The 16,320-nt window shown below is 34.5% G+C and overlaps 1 protein-coding gene and 1 long non-coding RNA gene across 3 annotated transcripts in view; both read left to right on the forward strand.

Annotated features, from left to right (window-relative positions):
• Ac78C (adenylyl cyclase 78C) overlaps positions 1–16,320 on the forward strand; it is a 291,397-nt gene that overhangs the window by 100,967 nt on the left and 174,110 nt on the right. The window contains exon 1 of one of the 2 annotated variants that reach the window (XM_075304669.1): positions 3,881–4,519. The exons of the other annotated variant lie outside the window; for it this stretch is intronic. The gene's annotated coding sequence lies outside the window, so the exon portion shown is untranslated. Of the gene's footprint in view, positions 1–3,880; positions 4,520–16,320 lie in introns of those variants that run through there. 2 annotated transcript variants of the gene reach the window in all.
• On the forward strand, positions 9,529–10,185 carry LOC142235230 (uncharacterized). The gene is made up of 3 exons (XR_012721835.1): positions 9,529–9,666; positions 9,752–9,847; positions 9,923–10,185. It is a non-coding gene; the product is annotated as an uncharacterized LOC142235230 (long non-coding RNA).

Raw genomic sequence — 16,320 nt, forward strand, 5'->3', positions numbered from 1 at the left:
TGTGCGCGTGAATCACGTGTGTCATGAATGAAAATCTAGTGAGTGAGTCTAGTAATTGCGACTAGAGGTGTGCTCACGCTCACGCACACTCACGACAGAAAAATCATACTCACGCACGATATTTTTTGGTAGGACTCACGCTAACGCACACTCACGAAAAGAAAATTTGTATTCACGCACACTCACGCACGAAAACGTCGTGACTCACAAAAAATTCCGTGACTCACGAAAAATACCGTGAATCACGAAAAATATCGTGACACGAATAATTTTATAATTAATTTACCTTACCGAAGTGTCTGAAAACAGGAGCATTATTAAAATCGAGAGTGTTATTAAACTCTTAACATCTCAGGTGTCACTAGAATTGTAATTGAATTTAACTCTTAAGCGTTTTATGTTGGTGAGCAGGAATATTGTCGTGAGTGTAATTCGTTACTCACGCACACTCACGAAGATATTATTTTCGTGACTCACGCTCACGCACGACATTTTGGTTTGTTAATCACGCTCACGCACACTCACGCTGTTGTCATTAGCGCGACCCACGACTCACGCACGAATCACGAAAATTTTCGTGAGTCACGACAATTTCGTGTCACGTGCACACCTCTGCGACTAAACAAAAATGTGTCGTGCGTGAGCGTGAATGAACGTCATTTTTTATTCGTGAACTTGCGTGATTAAAATTCAAGTTCAAGATAAAATTTACGTTCATGTTAAACTTCACATTCACGACAAAAATCAATTAACAAATTCACGTTCACGATTAATTACATGCTCACCGATTTCAATCACATTCACGGTTTTGATCAATATTTCAATGGCTGTCGTATCACAAAATTGCTCGTGAATCACGTGAATTGTTATGTGACAAGAGTTTTCGTGAATAACGAGAATCCACGTGAATCACGAGAACTGTCGTAAATCGTAAGGGTTTAACGTTGTTCGTGCGTTGGTATGACTTTTCATTCCCTGAATGTGTATGCAAGTTAATGCCTACCCACATATCGTGCGTGAATGTGCTTGAGTAAAGATGTTTCATTGTGAGTGGGAGTGAGTGAAATTTCACTCTAATCCAAAGGCACTATTGAAGGAAGATGGTGCTAAACCATTCGTTAATTGGCCGAAAAAATTAACATCAGTGCATTGACTTTCTCTCGCCACCATCAATCAATTGGTTTTACTCAAAATCTCGGTGCATGGGTGCTTCACAACCTCAACGAATATAACAAAGGAAAACGCCTTCAAATTGCCTCATAACGACATCGCTGTAATAGTGCTGAGGTGGGAGGAAACCGTGAATTGTAACGAAGAATATAGCATTGATACATTTATTATTATAATTGTTGTTTTTTTTTTTTCGAATAAATCTTTGTGAACTTATTTTTATTTATTTTTTTATATTTATTGTGAAAATAACCAAGCCCATAGACATAGAAGATGGTTTGTAGTGATACGTTTTTTAATATATCAATTTAATTTATCCATTGTTTCTTAGTAGTTGTTTACACTTCTTTCTAAATCACTAAAATATATATTCACTTATTTTTATACCCTCCATCATAGGATGGGGGTATATTAACTTTGTCATTCCGTTTGTAACACATCGAAATATTGCTCTAAGACCCATAAAGAATATATATTCTGGGTCGTGGTGAAATTCTGAGTCGATCTAAGCATGTCCGTCCGTCCGTCCGTCCGTCTGTTGAAATCACGCTAACTTCCGAACGAAGCAAGCTATCGACTTGAAACTTGGCACAAGTAGTTGTTATCGATGTAGGTCAGTTGGTATTGAAAATGGGCCATATCGGTCCACTTTTACGTATAGCCCCCATATAAAGGGACCCTCAGATTTTGCTTGTGGAGCATCTAACAGAAGCATATTTCATCCGATCCGGCTGAAATTTGGTATATGGTGTTGGTATATGGTCTCTAACAACCATGCAAAAATTGGTCCACATCGGTCCATAATTATATATAGCCCCCATATAAACCGATCCCCAGATTTGGCTTGCGGAGCCTAAAAGAGAAGCAAATTTCATCCGATCCGGCTGAAATTTGGTACATGATGTTGGTATTTGGTCTCTAATAACCGTGCAAAAATTGGTTCACATCGGTCCATAATTATATATAGCCCCCATATAAACCGATCCCCAGATTTGGCTTGTGGAGCCCCAAGAGAAGCAAATTGCATCCGATCCGGCTGAAATTTGGTACATGATATTGGTATATGGTCTCTAACAACCATGCAAAAATTGGTCCTCATCGGTTCATAATTATGTATAGCCCCAATATAAACCGATCCCCCGATTTGGCTTGCGAAGTCTCCAAGAGAAGCAATTTTCATCCAATCCGGTTGTAATTTGGAACATGGTGTTAGTATATGATCTTTAACAACCGTGCCAGAATTGGTTCATATCGGTCCATAATTATATATAGCCCCCATATAAAACGTTCTCCAGATTTGACCTCCGGAGCCTCTTGGAGGATCAAAATTCATCCGATCCTATTCAAATTAGGAACGTGGTGTTAGTATATGGTCGCTAACAACCATACCAAAATTGGTCCAATCACACAAAAATTGGTCCATATCGGTTCATAATCATGGTTGCCACTAGAGCCAAAAATAATCTACCAAAATTTTATTTCTATAGAAAATTTTGTCAAAATTTTATTTCTAGAGAAAATTTTGTTAAAATTTTATTCGGTTCATAATAAAATTTTCATGATTGTCAAAATTTTATTTCTATAGAAAATTTTGTTCAAATTTTATTTCTGTAGAAATATTTGTCAAAATTTTCTTTCTATAGAAAATTTTGTCAAAATTTTTATTTCTATAGAAAATTTTGTGAAAATTTTATTTCTATAGAAAATTTTGTTAAAATTGTATTTCTGTAGAAAATTATGTCAAAATTGTATGTCTACTTTGTCAAACTGAATTATATATGTATTGGATCGATCTTTTGTGATTTAATATATACCACGTATGGACTTACATACAATTTAGAAGATGGTGTTAGGAGGTTTTAAGATACCTTGCCATCGGCAAGCGTTACCGCAACTTAAGTAATTCGATTGTGGATGGCAGTGTTTAGATGAAGTGTCTACGCAATCCATGATGGAGGGTACATAAGCTTCGGCCTGGCCGAACTTACGGCCGTATATACTTGTTCTTTTTGTTTTAATTAACTAGAATTTATTACTGCCAGTTTTTTTTTTTTAATTTTTTTATTGGTTAAATATTTATATATGTAATATTTTTGTAGTATTTTTTACCATGTTCTATTGGCCTATGGGCTTGGTTATTTTCACAATAAATATAAACTTATGTTACAACCCAATCAATTGTTCTATGTCGAAATCTGATAAAACCTATGGGCAAGGGTATATGGCGCCCCTACCCTTATGGGTATCCGATAATAAACTAAATAAGATATCATTTCCTTCCATTATCTCTATTATTCTCTAAGGCTCTGTACTAGACTCATCATAGTATCCCTTTCGTTTGCTTAGATTGTAAAAGTCCACCACTGTGCTGTCGTAGTTATTTCTCAACCCTTTGCCTTACACACCAGCCAAAGGGATGAGTTCGATATTACGTAGTTTGGGTAGTTAAAATATCTCTATGTGTCTCCCGAGTCTAAGTGTGTACGTCTGTGTGTGTGAAATGGTCTGTATATATTTAGCCGTACACACATCCAAGCGAACCATACAAATTGTGCTGAACCATTGACTAATCTGAGTAAATGCGAATCAGTTTGAATGGAATTATTATTACACGGAAGCCTCCACCGACGCCCCATCATAACTGAAATGAGCTCCACTCTTAGACTACAAAGTGGAACATTGTTAGTTGCACTGAGCGAGTATTTCGATTTGCACGTGCGTTTCGTAGCGGAATTTTTTTTCCGATAACCTGTGGCTTTCGAACAATATCCAAATATAAGTCTTTTCACACCTGCCCGTGGTGCCACAAGTCTGGCCAACTCTAGTTATGAGTGATAATTTAATTTGTTGAAAATAAATTTTATGTCGGTAATCTTTAATAAATACTGAATTTTTCTAGTTAGTCACAATTGTTGTTAATAACAGTAAAAATTAAAGCGAATAGCCCCAAAAAATATTTACAAAAAAAAAGAAATATTTGTGTCATAGCCCAGTTTACATTACAGTGGTTATTTGTTCCCAATTTTGTGAATCAACAGTTGGGCTCAATTTTAGAAACTAAATTTTGCTATCTAATGCCAAAAAGAGTTGGTTGATTATTTTTAATGAAACAACCAAGTGTTTGGTCATCAAACTTCCAAGAGGAAACACTAAAAAAAGAAAAACAACCAACAGATACTTGTTGGTTTAACAATTATTTGAGGTGTTAATTTACTGGTATTTTTATGAAACAACAATTTGTCAAATATTTCAATATGTTGCAATTATTGCCAGCGTGAATGAAAGCTGATTTTATCTACTGTGGTCACTTTATCTCATCTGACATATGGAAATTGGTGACTTAATCAGGGTGAGTTTATGTAATTTATACATGTACAAGTATGTTTGTCTCTATCAATGTATATTAGACCAGCACTTAGCAAGGGCCATCGAAATGACTGCAACAATTAGTGAGCGATGAGTACTTCAACAATTTTCCATATTGAGCCCTTTCACAGAGCTAACATTTCAAATGAAAAAGGTTGACGTGTTGAAAAAATTTGCGTACTTAATTTTTAGAAATAATGTGTGAATAATCTAAGGAAAAACTATCAAAAATTTTAATGGATGACCTAATTGGCACATACTTGATGGAGAATTCGGTTATTTCTGATAACCAATCTGGGTGTCGGGAGTGCTACAGCACTACAATGTTGTTAGTAGATCTAGTTGACGAGATAAGAAGACGCGTGGACCTGAAAGAGTTTGTTTTAGTAGTTAGTTTGGATTTTAGCCGTGCGTTTGATTCGTTAAGCCATGAAGTGCTTTTGACCAAGATGTTCCATAAATATGGGCTGTCCTTATCGGCATGCAGATTGTTGAAGACTTTCCTTGCAGAAAGGTCTCAATTTGTTTTTTGTAATGGTTTTTCGTCGTCAACGCGTTCCCTTTACTGTGGTATACCTCAGGGCTCTATTATAGGGCCAAAGTTATTCTCGTTATATATAAACGACATATTTGAAGTCTTGTTTTTTATGAAGTGTCACTTATATGCAGATGACTTACAACTTATTATTAGCGGCGGAGTGGGTTCTGAAATATACACCGAGAACATTGTTAACCGCGAGTTGATGCGTCTCGATCAATGGTGCCAATCGAACTATATTGCCATCAACCCCAGCAAATCCAGGTATATAATGTTTGGACATCAATCTCGGGCTTCCCTAAATATTTCTTTGGATGGTTTTCTGCTAAAGAATGTGAGATGTTTGAAAATTTTGGGTATTTATGTAGACGACGGGCTGAAATTTGACTTTCATATCTCAAAAGTTATTTCCACGACTACTTTTTTGCTACGGAAGGTTTATAATTCTGGTTCTATACTGCCCTTGAACGTAAGAATGCACATAGCCAAGTCTTTACTTCTACCGAATATTACCTATGGGTTAGAGGTTCTTTCTGGGGCGCACCTTGGTAGTCTCAGTAGATTGAGGGTATGTGTGAACCGAATTGTACGATTTGCATTCAATCTGAGGTATTACGAACACGTTTCGCCATATACAGTTCAATTTCTGGGGTGTACATTTAGTAACTTTATTGATTTGCGCGTTATTTGTCTCTTTTATAGAATAATGGGGAACCGACAGCCGATATATTTGTTCGAAAGATTCCAGTTCGGCGTGTCTCATCGAACGCATTCTCTGACCGTACCCAGGTTCCAATCACTTCTGATGCAAAGATCTTTTCAGATTCGTGCCATACGCATTTGGAATAATTATATTTATTATGATAGCAGCCATTTCCTTTGGTCCTTCAAAGAGTTCCAATCTTTAACTATGATGAGTCTATAGACAATGGTTTCTAAAGTTCCTATGCTAATTTTTAATTTTTACTTTTTGGAATATATTTTCATCCTTATTCGTGCTAAACTTTATTAAATTTATATGTAAAATTTTATATGTACAATTTCATATTTATAAACTTGTAATTTTTATTTGTAGCTTTATTATTAAGTTATCTATTTGTCTATTAAGTATTAATATCTCAATATTGTACTTATGGTCTCTCATGTTGATGCTTATAATCGATTTGGCCACAATAGGCTTACAGATTATAGGTGGGTATTAAGTTCGAGTTTAGCCGCTAAAATCGTCATTTTTTTACGATTACTATTCTTTAAAAATCCATTTTAAGGAATACAAACATTGTGAAAATTTGCTTTGGGCTATTCCCCATCAAATTATAAAGATATCTGCAACAAATGTGTATAATTTTATGCCTTTTTTACTGATTTAGTTTTCACTTTAGTGAAAAAATTACCATATATATTTATCCCCGATCTGGTCATGTTTATCAACCGATGTTCTTCAAATTCAGTACATCCGAATATTTTATGAGTCTCGCAAAAATTGGAAAATATCAGCTAAATCGGTTCAGATTTAGATATAGCTCCCATATATATCTTTCGTCCGATTTAGACTCATATTACCACAGAGGCCAAAGGTTACTACCGATTTTCGTGAAATTTTGCATAAAGAGTAGAATTGACATTCTACCAATGCTTGGTAAATTTGATTGAAATCGGTTGAGATTTAGATATAGCTCCCATATATATCTCTCGTCCGATTTAGACTCATATGACCACAGAGGCCAAAGTTTACTACCGATTTACGTGAAATTTTTCATAAAGAGTAGAATTGACATTCTACACAGAAAAAAAAGTGTCTTGTAAATTTAAGGACCATTTTAACTTCCACATAGTTCAACAAATTTACTGTAATATAGTTCATTTTTCGTAACCACAACGAAAATTAACTTAGCTAAAGGAAAACTTATAAAAATTCAGTAAATGTTTTTTAGTTCACTAACTACGAAATGGGAAGGATTTTTCCTTAAATAAATTTCCAACACAGTAGTTAATGCATCGTTGATTCTATTATAAAAATACATGGGCAATATAAAAATCTTACTACGAAATGTGGACAATTTACTAAGAAACAATTTTGTATGGAAAAAAATTTTTGTAGTAAAAATTAACTTAACGACATTACCGATTCGTATGATGGCTACCTACAGATTATTTCCCTTTTTATTATAAGTTGGAGTGTTTTTCCTCACATTGAAAATTTTAGATAAAGTAGAATAAAACGTAGTTAATATACTCCTTGACGGGTGTATATCATTTTTTATAGATTCTTCATAAATTTGGTATATATTTTACTTTAACTTATAGATAGAATTCCAACTAATCAATAAACGTGCTACTGGAAAATGAAGTGAGAAAAGAGTAATGAAATCATTGCATCATGTGAGGGATTTTTTGGGACATTTTGTGTATATCTCGTATGATTGTTTGTGTTTGTTATTGCGTCATTTATGCTGTTGTTGGTTGTTTTGATTCTAGAGACAATGGAATGTTCCCTGTGTGTTGTTGGTATCTTTTGTGGTGACAGTTGTTTTCTTGCAATAGCGAGATCAGAAAGGGATCGTGTGTGTGTGTGGAGTTGTTTTTCTTTACGGCAGGTATGTATCCTTTATGACTATTTGTGTCTTTCAGTTTTATTGCTGTATTCAGTTCTATTGATGCATTTATAAAGTGCACACGTGGTTTTAATTTTCAAAAATTGTACGTGCGGTTTTGGTGGTTATTAATGAAAATACATTTATTTCGAAACATTTTAGAAACTGAGAAGTGAATGATGTGATGTTAGAGAAATCAAAAACGCTTTTTATTGATAAAAAACAAATAACAGATTAAGGAACTGTATATTTCTGTTAATAGTTTAATATTATTTTGAATCAATATTTTTTATGTTACAGCAATTCCTACAGATGAGTACTAAGTTCGAGTTTAGCCGCTAAAATTAAAAATAAATCACTAAGAAAAGTATAAAATTATACGTCTTCGATACAAATTTAAATATAACTTGATGGAGAATAGCCCAAACCAAGTTTATTATAAAGATTATTTTTTATAGTGGATTATTAAAGAAAACTTATCATGAAAATTGCGATTTTAGCCGCTAAACTCGAACTTAATATCCACCTTAACCCTGCTATTATGTTGGGGTCATTTGATGACCCAAATCGAATTTATTATTACCCCATTTCTTTGTGGTGGAATATAATTAAAAGATCTTACTACTCAGTGCATGAATTGGTGAAATGTACTTAATTCAATAGGGTTTGTTAAAATTTTATGTTCGTAGGGCTTTTTATTCTTGGTGTATACACATAACAGGTTGGGGTCATTTAATGACCCCATATATTACACAGGGGAACAAACACGAACTTTTTTGTGTTGATTTGAAATTTATAGCAAATTTTAGTAATTTGAGGTCGCTGAATCCAAATATACACTTGGTTTTTATCCATCAGTTTGACTTTTCGAGATATACCGTTATTTTCATAATTAAGGCACTTCACTACATATATTGGAAAAATTTGAAAACGGTTCACAATTTTAAATAAAAACAAACCGAAAATCCCAAAGAATATTATCCTTAAGCCGTCTTTACATTGCTTTTCAATTTTCTAAGTAGTTTTAGAGATATCGTTTAAGTTTTGAAAAAAAATTGAAATTTTTAACAAAAAAAAAATTTGTTCTTTAAAAATTCCTACAAAATAAAAATGGGTCGAAAATCACAGTTTTTGGTTCAGAAATAGTTAGTTTAATATATTTCGAATAAAATGAGCTTTATTTCATTACAATCGGTGCACGACTTTTAATATTGTTCACGATTTACTGAATTGATATAAATCGCGATTTCCGTATAAAAATTACATTTTCTAATGGGTGAATGTTTATATGTATAAGTTAGTTTTTTTTTATGGTTCTGTTGATGAAGAACTGAATATTGTTTTTATAGTTATTTGGGACGATGAATCCAAATCTGCACGTGGTTCCACATTTCGGTGAAACCACATAGAGAAGCTTTGAAACTCAGAAATGTCACCAGCAGAAGATATATTATTCCACCCGCTGAAAAAATACTTTGGTGTTTGGTCGAAACTGGGGTTGAACCCATGACCCTTTGTAAAACGGGCATGCTAACCATTGCGCCACGGTAGCTCCCATTACCACCTACATACAACTTTTTTAGAACCAAAAGGCGCGAGTAAATTAAAAAAGTGTAAATTTTTTCATTAAAGAAAAACTTCCAATAAAGCATAACTGGCAAAATAAACGGTATGTTCGTCTCAACGACAGAAAATTCCAGTAACAACAACCTATTCCGATGATCCCAAACTATAAAAAACCTTTTAATTAGATACACATTTCATTTTATTTTACAAAATTAAGTGTGGGTCATGATATGACCCCAACATAAAATCTGTAAGTTTTTTCTAACATAGTAACAGGGTTAAATACTAAATGCTATACTGACAAGTGGAAATTATGTCTAATTTTATAATATTTTTTATTTCAAATATATTCTGAGAATAATTTCAAAAACGTCCCATTAGTCCATGGATATGATTCCAATAATATACCTACTGGATGGATTTTTCAATGTGGTAAGTTTTTCTATAAACGGTATTTTGTCCGTTTTTAATAAAACCAAAATTTCAATTTATTAAAAATAATTATTTTCACTTGCAGGTAGTCAGGCCTTGTAATGGCAATTTTTTGGAATATTCTTACTGTTTAATGCTAAGCTGACATCCTTACTGGCTCTAGGAAATACTCTTGAAAACCGTAAGTTAAAAATCAATATGTACGATAGAATTTGATAATATTTTTCTTATATTTTGTATAACTTTGCAATTTCAGATGCTTATAAGACAAATCCGCCCAACAAAAGTTAGCCAAAGTCGATGAAATTGGACAACAACTCAATGAATATAGCAACTTATGCCACATATATCTTTCATATGGATAGAAAACATGGAAATTTAAATTAATTAGTTTAGTCCTAATAACATAGAATATTACTCTTTTGAAGAAGCAATTACTAACTACCGACAAGTAACTGCATCCAACGTACGAATAAAAATATTTCCTTTATATATAATAATAAAATCCTTTATATATTATATCATAGTTTTTTGTAATATTATAATAATTTTTTGAAATAAAATACTGGTGGTTATAGAAAATTTACTTATTTTGTACGAAAATTTTCTTAGTTGTAAAGGGTGATTCTTTTGAGGTTAGGATTTTCATGCATTAGTATTTGACAGATCACGTGGGATTTCAGACATGGTGTCAAAGAGAAAGATGCTCAGTATGCTTTGACATTTCATCATGAATAGACTTACGATCTGCCACAACGTCGAATTTTCAGTGAATGGGCCCTAGAAAAGTTGGCAGAAAATCCGTTTTTTTATCGACAAATTTTGTTCAGCGATGAGGCTCATTTCTGTTTGAATGGCTACGTAAATAAGCAAAATTGCCGCATTTGGAGTGAAGAGCAACCAGAAGCCGTTCAAGAACTGCCCATGCATCCCGAAAAATGCACTGTTTGGTGTGGTGTGTACGCTGGTGGAATCATTGGACCGTATTTTTTCAAAGATGCTGTTGGACGCAACGTTACGGTGAATGGCGATCGCTATCGTTCGATGCTAACAAACTTTTTGTTGCCAAAAATGGAAGAACTGAACTTGGTTGACATGTGGTTTCAACAAGATGGCGCTACATGCCACACAGCTCGCGATTCTATGGCCATTTTGAGGGACCGGTAAGTTGGCCACCAAGATCATGCGATTTGACGCCTTTAGACTATTTTTTGTGGGGCTACGTCAAGTCTAAAGTCTACAGAAATAAGCCAGCAACTATTCCAGCTTTGGAAGACAACATTTCCGAAGAAATTCGGGCTATTCCGGCCGAAATGCTCGAAAAAGTTGCCCAAAATTGGACTTTCCGAATGGACCACCTAAGACGCAGACGCGGTCAACATTTAAATGAAATTATCTTCAAAAAGTAAATGTCATGGACCAATCTAACGTTTCAAATAAAGAACCGATGAGATTTTGCACATTTTATGCGTTTTTTTTTTTTAAAAAGTTATCAAGCTCTTAACAAATCACCCTTTATACAGACTTGTTGTACCGTTAATTCCTCAATTTCTCTACTTTTTTGAAAATTATACTGACAAACAGTTTATTTCAAACCAATTTCTTAATACAGGTTTCCCAAAAAATTGTTCATTTTTCCGGATAGCAGGAATATTTTGAATGAGTGTAAGTGCATTCTTCCCACAGCGCAGTAATAATGAACTAAAGTACGATGGAATACATGAACTAATATATAAGAAAATCATGAACTTATCTAGACGAAAAAAATCTTTGGCGCCAAATCATGGTCATTCTTACTAAGGGTTAGTTCATTTTTCATAAAAAATAGTAAACTTTTTTTTCGGTGTACCAATGCTTGGTAAATTTGATTGAAATCGGTTCAGATTTAAACATAGCTCCCATATATATCTTTCGTCCGATTTTCACTTATATGGTCTCAAAAGCCAGAGTTTTGCAGTGATTTAGTTTAAATTTTGCACAAGGAGTTCGTTTAACAGTATCGGTAAGTGTGCCAAATTTGGTTGAAATCGGTTCAGATTTAGATATAGCTACCACATATATCCCTCGCCCGATTTAGACTCAAATGACTACGGGGGCCAAAGTTAAACTCCCATTTACGTGAAATTTTGCAGAGATAACAGAATTATTATTCTAACTATGCATGTCAAATTTATTCGAAATCTGTTCAGATTATATATAGCTCCCGTTATATGTACACCAGAGTTGGGAAAATATGGTCGACTATTTCATATTTTAGACCCATTTGCAATGGAATTTTCCTCCAATTGACTGCATAGTTTCCACGGAGAATATATTTAATATGATATTTAAGTGTGTCAAGTTTAATCTAATTTGGTTCAGAATTAGATAAAGCCTCCATATATTCGTTTTTCCGGTTTATACAAATATGGCCAAAATTCCCACACTTTACACAAAACTCTGTGATAATTTCCCCATATCTTAGTCATATCCTACACACTGTAATGCCAGACTTTCCACAGAACGGTTGAGTTTTAAATGAGGCTCCAAGTCGCCCGACTTGACCAAATAATATATCACAACCCACACTTGACCACATATCTTGGCAAGATCTAACCAATATCCTTGTAAAATCGTCACTGCTGAGTAGCAAAAATTTATCGCCTGATAAATCGCAAATGCTCTTTTGTACAATTGCCTCAAAATTTCTCTCGCTTCATATTTCCATATTTTTTTTTATTAACATTGTGTTTCATTCCAGGGCGTTAGCCGATTTCAATTTTAATTCTAGAGATTTTGTAGAAGTACCAAATATTGTCTCCATTATAAGTATTTGTATCTGGAAATGCAAACCTTTATATAGCTCCCAGCAAATCTGAAGTTGTTGAGATGGTAACCCCAATGTTGGTCTACATAGTGGTGAAGGGTATAATATAGTCGGCCCCGCCCGACTTTAGACTTTACTTACTTGTTTTTTTGCAAGTTGGTGAGGAAGTCGTTTTTCATTATAGTCAAAAATAATTCGAGACAAATATTTCATATGTGTTCCCAAGGTAAATATGTGGCCATTTTCTTCACCAGTTTCCAACATTAGTACATATGTGGGCGTACATTTTGGCAATCTTAAAATTTTTTTCAAAAAGTATAGAACAAGTCTGTCGACTTCCCCAAAGTTGGAGTAACCCCAAACTTGCGACCAGTAACTTTGTATCGCTCTGCAAACCGCCAAAAATAATTTTCATTTAGAGTTTACTGATACATTGGGCTTATTTAGAAAACTTTCCCATGTGCAATTAATGCTATTCTTCGCCGCTTGATTTCTAGCTACGACGTGTTTGGTGAAGGATAGTTTCGGCGTCAAAGTCAACCCCAGGTAGCAGTATTCAGATGTGACCTTAATTTGTTCGCCTTTATAATACCACTGTTCATATTTTGATATTTTACCACCCTTCCTGAATACCATAATTTGGGATTTACTCATATTAACCTCCATATTCCACAAATTACAATATTCTTCCAGTCTATTAATCATCCATTGAAGTACATCATTCAACATCATTCGCTAGCTGGACAATGTCATCAGCATAAAGCAAAAGACGTATATTTGAACCTTCCACGTTTGTGCCGCCCCCAAGCCATTCATAAAGATCATCTAGGTACAGAGCAAATAAAAGTGGTGAAAGTAGCAGCCTTGCTTCACTCCTGTTTTTGTGGAAAATTCTTCTGACAGTTCTGTGCCTGTCCACACAGAAAATATGGTCTTTTCATAAACCCTTTCGATAAATCGGACTATTTTTGTCGATACACCAATGTTATGTAGCTTATTCATCATTGCACTTCGCGATACCTTATCATAGGCAGCTTTGAAGTCGACAAAGAATGCATACGTCTTCATTTTTCTATTCCAGTTTAGGTGAATGACCGACGTTAGTGAGAAAATATTGTCAGATGTGGAGTAATTTCTACGAAAACCTGCTTGAAATTCGTTTAATTTGTCGTGTTTCTCAACCCAATCTGTTAATCTCTGTGAAACAATTCCCATCATAACTTTGGGAAGACAATTCATAAACGAAATTCCACGGTAATTACTTGGTTGGGATTTATCGCCTTTCTTGAATATAGGGTATATAATGCTCTTGCAGAATGAATTGTCTACTTCCCCATTCTCAAGTATATAATTACAAGATATCGCAATTTGCAATAGGAGCTCATCCGGGGCATATTTGTAAAACTCGTATGGTACACGGTCTTCTCCAGGAGCCTTATTAACTTTGGTCTTAGCAAGCGCTTCCTTAACTTCACGGAGCGTTATTTCTCCATCCAAATCTTCATCAAATAGAAGAAATCTGGTGCCAACAGGGGTTGGTTAAGTAACTGAAAAAAGTGATGTTTCAAGTCTTCCATAGGCACCTCTATGTTATTTATTGCATCCTCATTTCGTATTTCCCTTACAATTTTCCACCAGTCTTTGGAATCTCGCACATTATCGATTTTCCTTTCGATATTGAACAGGTATTTCGCTTTCGATTTGATACATATATCCTTATATTTGCGATTTAGCTTTAAGTACCTAGACCTATTGTCCAATGTGCTTTCCCTTTGATATTTTCTTAGACTTTTGAAAGATGCTTCTCTGGCTTTGTAGCAGTTGAAATCAAACCATTTTTGTTTTTTGCGAATCTGGTATGTTGTGCAGAGCAAAGATTACTTGCTTCTCTTATGAGTCCCGCAATGGTTTCAAAATTAAGTGCTAAGGGTTGTCTTGTAGTTAACTGGTCTTCCAAAGCTTCCCGTATTATGGCGTTGTATTGATTAATTTTGTTTTGGTTCCACTGTAATTTCGGTAGCAAAACATTTCTATTTGAGCTACTGGTCCGTTTGAAGACCATGGCTAAGGAAATCGGCATATAATCTGACCATGTTTGGCTATCTACTTTAAACGTGTCGATATGTGCGAGTAATTCTTGAGACAGTGCATAAATATCATTGACAGAGTGCCCAGCTGTACTAATGTAGGTAAACTCACCATTTTCGTCTCCCTTCGTCATACCATTTGCAATAACTAAGCCATTTTCGTAGCACAGTTGTATAAAATCTATGCCCCTAGAGTTCGTCTCTACATCTTTCGATTTCCTTTCCGGTATTTGGATTTGGATTTAAAGATCTCGTCAATGTCCTTTTGTAGTGTGCCAACTCGTATGTTTAAATCTCCAATCACAATGGGGTTTTTTATATCATTATCGTTAAACAGGTTTTCTAAATTCATAAAATCTTCTTTCCAGATAGCACCTCTCATGTATAATGGGATCAATGTAAAGTTTAACATGTCCACAGTAATATTGACAATGTTTATATGGCTCTTCTTTACAAACCTTTATTTCTTAATGACTTTTTTATGCCAATGAGGCATCCACCAATTCCTCGCCCAAATCGAGCAGTTCTTACGGCCGGCTCCCAGTAGGTATCAAATTCGCCAAAGTATCTTTTAAATATTTCGGTTTTTTCTATGTTTACGTGTGTTTCTAAAAGTGCAAATATGTCGAAACTGTTTATATATTTAAAACAAGTAAGTAAAGTCTAAAGTCGGGCGGGGCCGACTATATTATACCCTTCACCACTATGTAGACCAACATTGGTGTTACCATCTCAACAACTTCAGATTTGCTGGGAGCTATATAAAGGTTTGCATTTCCAGATACAAATACTTATAATGGCGACAATATTTTGTAATTCTACAAAATCTCTAGAATTAAAATTGAAATCGGCTAACGCCCTGGAATGAAACACGATGTTAATAAAAAAAAAAAAAATATGGGAAATATGAAGCGAGAGAAATTTTGAGGCAACTGTACAAAAGAGCATTTGCGATTTATCAGGCGATAAATTTTTGCTACTCAGCAGTGACGATTTTACAAGGATATTGGTTAGATCTTGCCAAGATATGTGGTCAAGTGTGGGTTGTGATATATTATTTGGTCAAGTCGGGCGACTTGGAGCCTCAACCATCAACCGTTCTGTGGAAAGTCTGGCATTACAGTGTGTAGGATATGACTAAGATATGGGGAAATTATCACAGAATTTTGTGTAAAGTGTGGGAATTTTGGCCATATTTGTATAAACCGGAAAAACTAATATATGGAGGCTTTATCTAATTCTGAACCAAATTAGATTAAACTTGACACACTTAAATATCATATTAAATATATTCTCCGTGGAAACTATGCAGTCAATTGGAGGAAAATCCCATTGAAAATGGGTCTAAAATATGAAATAGTCGACCATATTTTCCCAACTCTGGTGTACATATAACGGGAGCTATATATAATCTGAACCGATTTCGACTAAATTTGACATGCATAGTTAGAATAATAATTCTGTTATCTCTGCAAAATTTCACGTAAATGGGAGTTTAACTTTGGGCCCCGTAGTCATCGGGCGAAAGATATATATGGGAGCTATATCTAAATCTGAACCGATTTCAACCAAATTTGGCACACTTACCGATACTGTTAAACGTACTCCTTGTGCAAAATTTGAACCAAATCACGGCAAAACTCTGGCTTTTGAGACCATATAAGTTCAAATCGGACGAAAGATATATATGGGAGCTACATCAAAATCTGAACCGATTTCAATCAAATTTACCAAGCATTGGTAGAATGTCAATTCTACTCT

The sequence above is a fragment of the Haematobia irritans genome, chromosome 4 (assembly GCF_050003625.1).
Source record: "Haematobia irritans isolate KBUSLIRL chromosome 4, ASM5000362v1, whole genome shotgun sequence".
NCBI lineage: Eukaryota > Metazoa > Arthropoda > Insecta > Diptera > Muscidae > Haematobia > Haematobia irritans.